At 44.7% G+C, this 13,344-nt stretch overlaps 1 long non-coding RNA gene across 2 annotated transcripts in view; it reads right to left on the bottom strand.

Annotated features, from left to right (window-relative positions):
• Positions 1 to 13,344, bottom strand: part of LOC148007339 (uncharacterized) — an 84,462-nt gene that overhangs the window by 62,680 nt on the left and 8,438 nt on the right. For both annotated transcript variants that reach the window (XR_015650882.1, XR_015650893.1), the window contains exon 2: positions 745 to 932. This is a non-coding gene — a long non-coding RNA (uncharacterized LOC148007339). The remainder of the gene's footprint in view (positions 1 to 744; positions 933 to 13,344) is intronic.

Genomic DNA, 13,344 nt, shown 5'->3' with positions numbered 1-13,344 from the left:
AGCATATTACTTTATAACACCCCTGCTCACCCAAGGTACTCACTCACTGAGTGCTGGGCAGGCCACTGGATGAGGTTGGTTTCTAGTCACAGGAGACTCTCTTTCCATTTGCAGATTTAATTTAGATTAACATGGAAAGGAGCTTGGGCTACATTTCTGTAGACTGAATGAATATTGCTTAATTTCCAGGGAAGATAAGGCTCTTTGTTTCTCCTCAATCCCACCGTGTGTGTGTGTGTGTGTGTGTGTGTGTGTGTGTGTGTGTGTGTGTGTGTGTATACCTTTCTACATAGTCTTAGCAAAGAAAAAAAGTTGGTTAGCTTTTGGGGAAATTTTGGAATGTTCCCTAGAGACCATGAAGTCCTAGAATTAGGAATTTTCTCTGGGTGTAATGGCCAAGGAGTGTAATGGCCAAGGAGTGTAATGGCCAAGGTTTTACACCTGACAAAGCTAAGATTGAACTGCTTGCTTTCAAACTATCAACTCTTCTCTGTCATCCTTGACATTAACAGCAGGTAGATCTTATAGCCCAGATGTCATAATATCATCCCTGGTCTTCCTGGCTGAAGGCACATGTGACTGTTGTGAGGGTGCTGCTCCTGTGAGGGATACTATCTTGGAACTGTCTTCAGGGTATGACAAGACCATCACCATCTTGAACCCAAACAGCTGTGATCATGAGAGCAAGAGACTGACCTATTAACATTCTCTCACAGAAGGAAAATGGGAGATGATGACCCTTACCTGAACTGAAAGCTGGCCTCTTATTGCCCACTTCCCTCAGCAGGGCTCCATGTAATCCTGTGCAGTCCCAGGGTACATAAGAATCAGAAGGCCGATAGGGGCAGGACCAATGCCACACTGTTTTTGTGTTATTGTCCATGCTGGGGTACAGATTTTGGTGATGCAGCTGCCTGGAATCATCCCTTCTCCTAGAAGTAATCCCAGAAAACCTATCAGTTCCTATACCTAGAGTGCACTGATATGTTTCTTTGGTCTGTCAGTGTACTATCTGGGGTAAATGGGCATTTCCTTGTGCCTGACCAGGCAAATTCACTCAGCAGATGCCTTTGATCCTAAGAAGCCTGTGCTTCTAGATAAAAGACAGACAGGAATGGAATCCCCTCTTCTATCCTTAGTGGGACTGCCAGTGACTGAAGTTTCAGGTTTCAGCATTATAAAGTCAACTCTACTCTGTCATCTCCACAAAGGGGATAACTGTATGGCACTGGCCATCCTTCTTGAAGCCTCGCCCATCATTTCTATTCTGAGCAGAGTATCTGAAATGCAGCTGGCTTTTCACTTCTGTCCTGCAATCTTTCTCTGCCTAGATTCAATTTAGATTAACAAGAACAAAGGCAGGGCCTGTTTGCCCTCTGTTCAATCAGAAGTGTCTGGGGTTCAGCTGTCATTTGAGCTACTCCAGGCTCCATGGCCATCTAGCTCTGCAGGGAGTATCTTCCCAGACAGAAGGCCAACTGCTAGTAGTGATGCTGCACCGAGAGATGGGCTAGTAGCCCGACTTGTACGTCTGTCCCCATTATTATCCCTTGCAGTTGGTTGTCCTGTTCTTGGCTGGAGGCTGCTCACAGGTATTTACCTAGGCACCATACATCCAGTGCACCTGGTCCCTTCACAGGTCCCCAATGCTCCTGTGAAAGTGATCAGGCAAAGTCCTCCTTGGTAAGGAAATTTCAGCCATCTAACCCTGCTCCCTCACCTCCCAGGTTCTGTGCTTTTTGTCAACATGACACAATGTACTTTTATCTGTAATGAGGAAACTTCCACAAGAAAAATGCCTACCTAAGACTGACCTTTGGAAAATTGGTGGGGAGGATTCCTTGATTAATAGTTGATGAGAGACACACCCTACTGACACTACCCCTGGGCAAGTGGCCCTGGGTTAGAAAGCGGGGTGAGCAAGCCACAGTAACCAAACCAGGAAGCAGCATTCCTGAATGGTCTCCCCTTCAGTTCCTGTCTCCAAATTCCTACTGGAGTCCCTACCCTGACTTCCTTTGATGTTGGATTTTAACCTGCAAGATGTAACAAATCCTTTCTTCCTCAAGTTAGTTTTTGGTCAGAGTTTTTAACCACAGCAACAGAAACCAAATTAGGATACCTTCTCTATAGTCTCCAATGCTTCTCCCTCCCCGAAAACCTAGCCGTTTGCTTTCACGCCCTAGACCTCCACCTTTCTTGTTCCCTTGGCTCTGACTCCCTATGAACCATGATGACTACTACTGGAAGATACTGTAGCACTGGACACCTAATATGTCCTGCGGTATGACCTGTATGCTGGCTGTGTGGCAGGTTCCAGGCTTGGTCTGTGTGATTCTTCTAGTTCCCTATTTAACATAAAAAGCCTCTAGGCTTTCTTTTCTTATTCTTAGAATGAGATTCTGAAGATATGCTCTGGGGTTCCTTGGTTGTTCTTTCTTGCTCCTTGAAATACCAATATTTTGTCCCAACTACCTCTGAGTGTTTCCCTTCTTCATAACATAAAACTTCTCATGGAATATCCTAGCCCAAAGAACATAGAAGTACAGTTTCAATGATGCACGAGATGAGTCTTATTCACAGGTTATGTTGTGCACACCCATAGCTTATAAAAGGATCAATCTAGTCCTCATATTCTGAGGTCAGAAGATACTGTGGAGCAAAATCCAGCTTTCACAGACAAAGACATGTTTGCCTTAAAAGTTCTCAACCCCCACAGAAGATTTCCCTTCTGCTTTTAATCTGGAATGGAGATTGGCAACACCTGCTTAGTGTAAAAGAGATTCCCCAGGGCTCTGGTGGACCACATTTTATTGAGTCAAGGCTTCAGGTTTGTAGGAAGTGAGACTCACAATAGATTAATGATCATGGCTGATCGGAAGGGAATGAAATTATTAATAATCTATTCTTGATAGAGGTAGGCTTTGCTTCCCTCTCCCAGCCTGCCCCTGGCTGTGGAAGCTGGCAGAGGCTCCATTAATCATCCAGCTCTGATATCCTTGCCTGCTCAACAGTCACAAGCATGAATATACTGCTCAGAAAACATATGAAGGATTGTAACAGCAGACGCTATGGAGGTGTTTATTTCCATTGTCAGGTGACTAGATGGTTTCATAATTTTAACAAAAGATGTGGGATTCATGCTTAAAGGAGTAATTCATAAAGAAAGCCACAGTTTTAAGGTGGCAGTCAAAGTGCTCTCATGATGAGCAGCTGACGTATCAATGAGTCTGGACGGGGCTTTCTCAGCCCTACCTCTCTAGAGACAAACACAAGGCCCTCAGCTTTTAAACTGGACTGGTCTCCAACCTACATGCAGGTCACCTCCACGTGAGGTCATAGAAAAAAGATGTCTTTGCTCTTTAATAAGAAAGACAGACAAATAGGATTTTTAAAGATATTTTACATTAAGAAAATTTAGATTTACTTATTTTTTGTGCTTGAGTATTTTGCCTGCATGTATGTACACCATGTGTGTGCCTAGTGCCTGAAGAGGTCAGAGGAAGGCATGACATTCCCTGGAACTAGAAGTTTGGATTGGTGTGAGCCGTCCTGTGGGGGGAGGCTGGGTCCCCTGGAAGAGCAGAACATTCTCGTAGCTATGTAGCTATGCTTCCTGTTCCTTAATTTATTTTTAGTCATGTGTCTCTATGTAGGATTGTGCCCATGAGTGCAGTGCACATGGAAGCTGGAAAGAGAGTGCTGGCTCATCTGAAGCTGGAGGTCCAGGCACTTGTGGGATGTTGGAAGGAAACTAGGGTCCTATGAAAGTGCAACACCCTTCCTTTCAGCAGATCCACCTCTCCAGCCATGACACATGTTTTCACCACCCTCCTGACTTGTTCTTATCAGATATCTGTGATAAAAACTTTGGCTTAAGGAGAGGGAGGAAAGCTGGGAAGGAAGAAGGGAGAAGCCCCTTCCGGCATGGCTGGGACTGGGGATTCAAAGTCCTCGGGACCCTCATCTTTTTCTTCTGTCTTTTGCTCCAGTAGCTTTGGTGTCAGTTGTGTTATCTGGTTGCACTTCTGGTGGTACCCAGCATGCTCTTCTGCAGAGCAGCAATTCTTCCCATGAGTGGGCACAGGGGCCTTTTCCAGGCCTCTGCTCTGTTTCGATTTTCTCCTTAACCCTGGTCACCTCTGTCTATAGTGTTCTCCCGTCCTCCGTGAGAGTGGCGGCCTTTGATGCATTCATTGATTTATATCCTGAGTGCACCTGGTAGAGCAGCACTCAAATATTTGTTGAGTAAATAAACAGGCCCTGGGAAGAAAGTTTGCTTGTTGTCTTTCTTCTACAAGGGGCGAGGTTCAGGGAGAATAAACTCTCTGAGGTCTGTGAACTTACTGGAGAGAGAGCAAAGGCTTGAACCCAGGTCATTTGACTTTGGCCCCTCTGGATATGAATCCTAAATAGCATCTGAAGATTGCTCCTCTATTTCTGACAACCAGATGACAGGTAAATAAGGGAGCGGCAGGTGGGCTCAAGCCTGCAATGCCCTGACTTCCTACATTCAACTGGCTTGAATGGGGCCCTACTAGGACACTGATTTCATTTGGGTACCTCCACATTTTGCAGCAGTCTGAATATTCACTGATGGATGTATGTGGTGCACATTGCCTCATGAGTTGGGTAGGGGAGAGAGAGAGAGAGAGAGACAGAGAGAGAGAGAGAGACAGACAGACAGACAGAGACAGAGAGACAGAGAGAGAGACAGAGAGAGACAGAGACAGAAATGGAGACAGACAGAGAGACAGAAAGACAAAGAAAGAGAAAGGGGGGATGAGAGCATCACCATGGTTCTCCTGGCTCACTTTCACAGCTACATAGAGTGCCAGAGTTTGGAAGGCTGAGGAAGCCTACCAGAGGAACATCAGAAATCATCAGCACAGACTCATTACTGACTCATTACAAAGTCAATGCTGTGAGCCCTGCCTTAACGCCTTGATTCATCTTCTATCTGCAGCAGTAAGGAACTCTTCTATCTGCAGCAGTAGGAGACTGCAATGGGTAACCGTCCTCCGGCCTACTGGCAGCCAGAGCAGGGTAGGTGGGTAGCACTGAGGCTGTTAACTCCCAAATTTCTGCTGCTGTACCTGGCACAGTTCTTAAGAGAAGGGTATTAAAGGAAATTAGGATGCTTAGGTCTGCTACTCATTGACTCTGACTGTTAAGCTGTTTTTCACTCTTCCTCTGTAGGGCAGTTAAGAAATAAATGAGGTATGGGGAATTCACACACCATGCCCAGCTAAGTAAAACCTCCCTAGTGGCCATGAAGTTCTCTTCTCAGTGGGCCATCAGGTTTTCCATGATTCAAGGAGTAAAGGATTATATTTGGGGAAGCATCAGATACCCAAGCCCTCTGCTGGTCACTGCCACTCAGAATGTAACTCTTGATTGCAAAGGTGACAGGATATAGACTCAAAGTTCATTAGCCTCCATCTCTGCTATAATGTAGCCGCAGAACAGGTGATATCATTATGTAGCCATTAGATGCACATAAAAGTGACTGCTCTGAAGCCCATTAGTTAATTATAAAGTAATCGCAAACACACCGAAAGGAACATCTGTTTGATTTAGTCTAATTACTTAAACATCCTTCCATTCTCCTTACTGGGATGGAGGCCATAGGAGAATGGCAGGGGCAGCCTGATTTCAGCTGGGATGGGGTCAGGCAAACACCTAGCCCCTGTGCAGCCCCCACAGAGCCCTGTGAGGCTCACAGATTGGAACTTCTTATACATCACTCCTGGCTATTGGTCTGGTGCACAGGGTAGCCTTGGGGGCGATGTGTGCAAGAACAAAGCTCAGGGAGACAGCAGTCAATATTCCGCAACAGCATAGCCAGTGCTCCTGCCCCTGTCATGCTCTACCATGCTCAACCCCAGACACACCTTCCTATGCACCTCTGTGGGAGTTTCCTAGCAGTATTGTGACAAGCTTCTGAGCGCTACATACCTAGCTAAAACAACAAACAACAGATGTTTTCTCCAATGGTTCTGGCAGGGCAGTACTTCCTATACATGAAAGTGTTAAGCCAGCCACTCTTTCTTGGAATTCTTTCCAAGTTTCTGGGAGTCACAAGCACTCTTTTTCTTATGACTTCCCAACTCTATCCTCTACCTCTATCTTCCCATACTCTCCTACCTCTTTGAATCTTCATTGACCACATTCCGGCAAAGACACTCGATCACATTGTAGTGAGAGCCCACCCTCCTTTGTTACAATACAATCTGCATAATCATCTTATTTGTAAATGAACTGTAGGTGTTACCATAAAGCAAGCCTTACTGAACACATTTTGAGGTGCAATGGGAAAAGGAAATGATCTTGTAAATATTTGCTGGTGCCCAGAACAATGCTTAAGTAACCTTGCTAGGCATTTATATCCTCTCTTGGACAGTATCCCCATCTGGGAAAGCTTTAAGATGGTCTTTGCCCACTCCACTTTCCCAGTGTCATGATGTTTTAGATCAGATAAAGCATGGGTCTGTTTAGTGTTCCTTTTTATTCATGGAGCACCCCCTGTCTACTGAACTTTCCAACACTATCCTAGACTGGGCCCACCAACTTGTTCAGTTCCCTGGAATATCCCTCTGTCTGCTTCCTCATCATTTCTGGAGGAAATAGCACAACATTGAAGTCATAATAATGCCACTCCAGATCTCTGTTCTCCTCAGTTGGACCTACCCAACCAGGTCTCTGTAGATTGCTCCAGACAGTGATTGAAGGACTCTGGCGAGCTCAAGCAGGGTGAATGTGGCTCTGGTAGGACTTGTCCTTTATCCTGTTTCTTTCTACATTGCTAAAAAATGTTGGATTACATTGCTAAAGCTAGATACCGAGGTCTATTCCCATATTTGTCCATTTCCTCCTCCAGAGGCTGACTGCTAAGGTCCAGCTATCCAAGTATTGAAGTCCAGCAATCAAAAGCCTCCTCTAGCTCACATAATTGATATGCCCAATTAAAATTAAAGACCTCATTTTAGCATACGCTCTCCCATTTTACCTTTATAAACTGCCATTTGCCTGTGGGCCACATCTGCCACCTCTCAATCCAGAGGCAGTCCTTTGTCCATCAGGCCCACACCCATGGCAAATACTCCTGCCTCCCCTTCCTTCTTCCTTTCTCCTTCTCCCTAGCCTTCTATTTCTTCTTTGTCTCTTAGCCCCTGCTCTTTATCCCTCTAGGGCAAACAAATAGTTTTTGTGCTGAAAACTTGGTCTGGGGGACCCTGGACTGATATCAATTTCTTGCACAATCTAAATAATGATCCAATGGGGTGCCAAGTGTGTAGCGTGAACTCAAAGGCTAGATTTTATTTTCTAGATAGTGTGACTACAGTTAAAATTCCTTCTTCTCCTCCCCTCCTCATCCTCCTCCTTGTCCTCCTCCTTCTCACCCTCATATTCCTCCTTTTCTTCCCTCCTCCTCCTCTGCTTCCTCCCCCTATTCCTCTTCTTCTTCCCCTCCTCTTCCTCTTCCACCCCCTCCTCCTCCTTCCTCACTGCTTGTCTTTGGAATGATGTTGCAGAACAGAGTGAAGGTGTTTCTGTTCATGAGAAATTAGGTGCAAATTGCCCTGCATCTTCTCAATGACTCTCATTACTGAATCAGAGCTGTGTCTTCAGGCTGCCTATTAGGCCTGCAGACCCCTCATTCTACTTTCTTCTCTCTGTACCATTTTCCCATGCCCTCTATATTTGGTGCCCATTACTGTCATAAGACAGCATTCAAGCACTCTCCTTCCTCTAGTTGTCCCATACCCTTTTTCTTCTCTGGTCTTCTATGTGACTTCTCGTTAGTCCAGTGACTGGGATTCCACACCTACAGGGAAAATGGCAGATTCCGCACAATAGGGACTGTGTATGGTTCTCTTCTTTCTAAAAGGATACTATAGCTCGTATCTTGGGGGCATATATTTTCTTTTTACTTTGCTTCCAACCTTCTGTATTGTGATTGGCCCCTATATCCTTCATAAAGCCTTTGTTGACCCAAATGATAAGGGCAACACTTTACTAGGAGAATTCCTGTTGCCTCAGGGGGACCAAGGCCCACAGGTGACAGGTACAAGATAGATTTGTGAAAAACTCTTCTTCATCTTTAAACGAGCTTAAAAACCCTTTCCTTTCCATTCTCTAAGCAGACATTCTGATGGGTAAAATAGAGGAGCTGATGGGGTCAATAGTCCCCAGGGCACACAAGTATGGAGTGCAGTGCATTCCATGAATTGGATTCCTTTCTAGGAACAAAGTGACTTTAAGGACAAGAGCCAAGCCTTACCCTTTCCAAAGTTATCCCTAGAGTAATGTAGTCTCTGTGTTGGTAAGATAAGAGTTACCAGATTTCTATATAAAAGGTAAATATCAAACTGGAATGTAGTTCAGTATGAGAGCATTTGCCCAGTATGGGCAAGGCCATGGATTTGATCTGTAGCCCCGAAAGAAAGAATAAATTCTCAGAACCAGGATCATACCAGAAAATTCTGGAAATGGAGCAACCAGAAACGGATAACGTGTTCAGGTCATTCTTAAAGCATAGTGAATTTTCAGACATACCAATCTAATATTATTATATAAAGATTAAACTTCTGGCATAAAGGTAGACTCAGCTTGCAGTTCTGTGGTATGGCTTCTCATTCCCCTTCCTTGCTGATCTGGACCCCAGCTTTCATCAATATAACACATCCCATCCTATGAAAACTTCAGTGAGCCCCTTAGCTTGGCTCTTCTAGGAGGACAGAATCTATCAGATTCCCATGCTGTGAGCATAGATGCTTCTTTATTCTATACTGTGAAGTCTCCCATGAATAACAACGGCTGAGTTTAGTAACCATGAGGATACCCCTTGTACACTTGAAAAGACAGAGAGCTAGGATGTGCCTGACCGTCTGTAAGGATGGGGAGCTTTGGCCAAGATGCTATATTCTTACAGATAGATATCAGAGCTTCCTAGGAACATCTCCTGGCCAGACCTCTGGAGATGAGAGCAGGGCCTCTAATAGTGGATCTGGACTGGAGGGTTCCCTAAGGATCTTGATGGATGTTCCCTATCCTGGTTGTTCCAAGTCTCACAGGTGTCCATGTGGTTTTGGGGTCTAAAACAAACATTCCAATAGGGTTCCTGTCCATTGCCTCTGTTAGCCTGGTATCTCTGTGGATTATCTGTGAGAGGCAGGTAGGATTGTTGTTTGAGGAGGTAGAAAAGAGTGAGATAGCAAGCAAGAACAAAAGACAAGGACAACAGGTATAACAAGATTTCCAGAGAACCCCCAAATGCTGAAGTATGAAGGTCCTCCATCACTGAGGTAGTTAACTTTCCCCGTCAACTTAACACAAACTAATACCTGGGGAGAGGAATCTCAGTTGGAAAAGTGCTTCCATAAGATTGGCTTGTAAGTAAACCTGTAGGGACATTCTCTTGATTGAAGATTGACATAGGAGGCCACCAGGCCAGTGAAGATAAAGCCACCCCTGGGAAAGTGGTCCTGGATGGCATAAGTACATAGGCTGGCCCAGCTATGGGAACAAGCCGGTAAGCAGCATTTCTCCATGGTCCCTGCTTCTGTTTCTTTTTTTTTTTTTATCTTACTTCAAAAAGTTTATTGAAAAATAATCTTCTCTTATACAATATATCCTGTCCACAGTTTCCCCTTCCTTCACTTCTCCCAGTTCCTTCCCTGCCCTACATCCCCTCTCCCCCAGATCTACCTCACCCTTTTCTCTTCAGAAAGGAGCAGGCCTCCAAGAAACAACAACCGAACACAACACAAGGTACAATAAGGCAGGACAAAAGCCCTGATATTGAGGTTGAACAAGGCAAGCCCATGGGAAGAAAAGAATCCCATGAACAGACAAAAGAGTCAGAGTGAGAGACAAAAGAGTCCAGCTCCCACTGTTAAGAGTCCCACACAACACCAAGCTAACAGCCGTAACATATATGACATGGAAGGGATGTCGCAGACTGCTGCGGTCCTTGTGCTTGCTATTTCAGTTTGTGAGCACATATGAGCCTTACTGTTTTCTTTGTTTACATAATTTTATTTTTCTTGGATACTTTATGTATTTACATTTCAAATGTTATCCCCTCCCCCCTCCCATACCTCCTCCCCCTCCCCCTGCTTCTATGAGGTCGCTCCCATTCCCACCCACCCACTCCAACCTCAAAGCCCTGGCATTACCCTACATTGGGGAAACATGCCTTTGCAGGACTAAGGACTTTTCCTCCCACTGATGCTGGACAATGCCATCCTCTGCCACATATGTGGCTGGTGTCATGGATCCCTCTGTTTCTGTTTCTACTTACACATTCCTGCCTTGGACTCTTAGTTTGTCTTCCCCCAGTGATGAAAGATGTATGATGTAATAAAACCTTTTTTTTCTACAACTAACTCTTATCAAAATATAAAACAACCTAGGACACTAGCTTCAGTTTTGGCCCATGGAACACTTGTTTTTGGCTTGGGGGTTACCAGAAAAAAGATAACATGTTGATGTGGTGGACTATGAAATCTGCATTTTCCAGAAGGCTGTGAGTCTTCTAGGGACAAACAAGGCAAGAAGGTGCAATGTTGATGAATATGAGGCCAGTGGCTGGCAGGCTGAGCAGGTTGACGAGCTGAGGACTGGTGATGTGTTATTCCTCTGCAAAGAAATTCTCAGGCTTTGCAAAGAACATTCTCAGACAAGACTGCGCAGGCAGAACTTGGTACCCAGGAGCTGGCCTTTGCTGTCTACTGTAACTCAGAGGAGCCATGCTTCTCAGGACGTACCTCATCAGGGTTTTATGGACTGTTGCTTCAGGTGGAAGTGTGAAGTAATTATTTTCTTATGACTGTTTGTAGATATAATTGTGCCTTGCTACTCGGGAATTTATGTTGAGAAAATAATTACGATTGGATTAACGGCATCGACAATCTTTTAATTCCACTATCAACACTGTTTGCATTTAAGCCTAGCTTCTTCCTTGCCAATCTGATGTGTCTGTTACAATAAGCATTTCAACTCAATTATCGTCTCAGTAACAATCAAATTATCTTTAATATGATGTAATTACTTTTTTTTTTATTAGGCTAAACTGAGTATCCTGAGCTGTGAATGTCTAGCGTAGCTTTGAGAAGTGATTAAAACAAGCCCACAGGCCTTAGTAAGATATGAGCATGTTTTTGCAAAAGTCATTTAAAACCCAGATCATTCACTAGGAGCATGAAAACATCTTCCTGGTGCCAGGTTCACTCCCTGCCGGAAACCCGCCTTCAGGTTATTGCCTGTGGCCTTGCTCTACGGACCCCCCAGCCTTTCTAGGTACACAGGACTGCTTATTTGGCTCAGAATGAAGAAGGGCCTCTGTGGGGGGCTGGATCATGGGATTTGCAACAAGCGATTCAAGGGTACTGAACTCTTCATTATGGGTCAGATTGTATGTCCCTCCCCACTACCATGTTCACATGCTGAAATTCTAATTATCAGGACTCCTCAGACTGTTACTCTGTTTGGAGGTTAGGTACTATAGAGGGGAAATGCTGATCTTGAGATTGGTGACATGAGGTACTAGGGGCAGGATCTCATGTGACTAGTGGTTTTTACACAATGGGACATTTGTAGGAAGCACTGAAGCACTGAGCAGAGATTACCCAAACATTCCCCAGAGAAGATGTCCTACCCTCTGTAAGGGAAGGAGAGGCCTGCAGTTGGAATCGGTGTGGACCTAGCCTTGGGCTCAGCCTTTTGGCCAGCAGAGTTATTACCTTCCTGTTGTGTCTCTGAGGTGATTCCCACAATGATCAAGAATGGGGCTCTGGAATCAGAGCTGACTGCTTGAATCTGAATGCCAGGCTACCCTATCAGTAGACGGCATCTACTGGTGAGAGGTCTCCTGATGAGAGTTCTGTTTTCCCAGTCTAATAAATGGGTCTGGCAATAACATCTGTTTTGCAATGTTTTGTGGCACAAATAAAAAGCTTGGTACAGAAGATGATCAGCCATTCCCAACACTGTTAAATTATACACCACATCAGACACAGTGCTCAGTTCCTCAGAGACCCAGTTAATCTTCACCAAATTCTGTGAATGAGAGGCTTCAAGTTTTCTGTGAAGAAACTGAGGCAGAGAGAGGCCTGGCCCAATGACTATGATTCTGTGCTTCTAACGGAAAGGTCTCTGGTCTGCTCATCTTAGTTACTATTCTTTTGCTGTGATGAAACACCATGACCAAAGCAACTTATATTTAAAAAATGTTTAATTGTGCTTTCAGATTCAGAGGGTTAGAGTCCAGTGTGATAGAGTAAAGGCATGGCATCAGGAATAGCGAGAGCTCATGTCTTGAACTGAAAGCAAGAGACCAAGGAGGAACACACTGGGAACAGTCTGAGTCTTTTGAAACCTCAAAGCCCTCCCCAGTGACACACCTTGTCCAACAAGGCCATACCTCCTAATCCATCTACCAATTGACAACCAAGTATTCCAACATATGAGCATATGGGGGCCGTTCTCACTAAAACTACCACACTGGTATTCAAGGGGTACACGGAAGCAAATTTTCCTAGGAGGTAATAAGTATATTAGAGGAGTTAGTAAAGCCATGGTCACACAGACAGACAGAGAGATAGCAGTACGGCAGGGACTCAGAGATTAGCTCATGCCTATGATGAAGACTTGGGTCTCTAAGAAGGGGGTCGGTTTCATGTAGACAGTCTAACTCTACATTTCCAAAGGGAAGCATAAAAAGGAGAGAAGTGACTTGTATTGCCAGAAAAGAATGTGAAGTTTTGACCCTGTACAGATGTTTGGAGGAGGCACATTGAGTTGTAGTCTTCGCTACACATAGAGGTAGAAGGAATATCATTACTGTTAGCCCCCTGGTATCCTAAAATCTGAATACCTAAAATGTTAGGATAAAGAAAAAGTGGCATCTGGAATCCTTGGCCATCTGAGAAATCTCAGTTCTCTGTACAAAGTTCTTTGTATCTCTTCCCTTCTTTCTGCTTTGGAATGGCAGGTTGAAAATGGGCATGCACAACTCTGAGCAACACATGACTGCTAGGTCCACTCTTCATGGAACACTCTGGGCCCATGCCCACTTTGGTCGAGACACACCCCCTTTTATAATGTGCTGAGGTGGTCTAGAGAGATGGCTCCATGTTTAAGAGCACTGGCTGCTTTTGCAGATCAGGGTTTGGTTCTGAACATCCATACTGCGCTGCTCACAACTGCTTGCTGCTTCAGCTCCAGGAGATCCAATGCCCTCTTTTGGATTCCTTTGGCACTGCAAATATCACACACACACACACACACACACACACACACACACACACACACACACACACAAATAAAATAAAGTAAATA

The sequence above is a fragment of the Rattus norvegicus genome, chromosome 1, assembly GCF_021556685.1.
Source record: "Rattus norvegicus strain SHRSP/BbbUtx chromosome 1, alternate assembly SHRSP_T2T, whole genome shotgun sequence".
NCBI classification, from domain to species: Eukaryota; Metazoa; Chordata; class Mammalia; order Rodentia; family Muridae; genus Rattus; species Rattus norvegicus.
The sequence above is the reverse complement of the archived record's forward strand: the minus strand, read 5'-3'. Positions and strand labels throughout refer to the sequence as shown.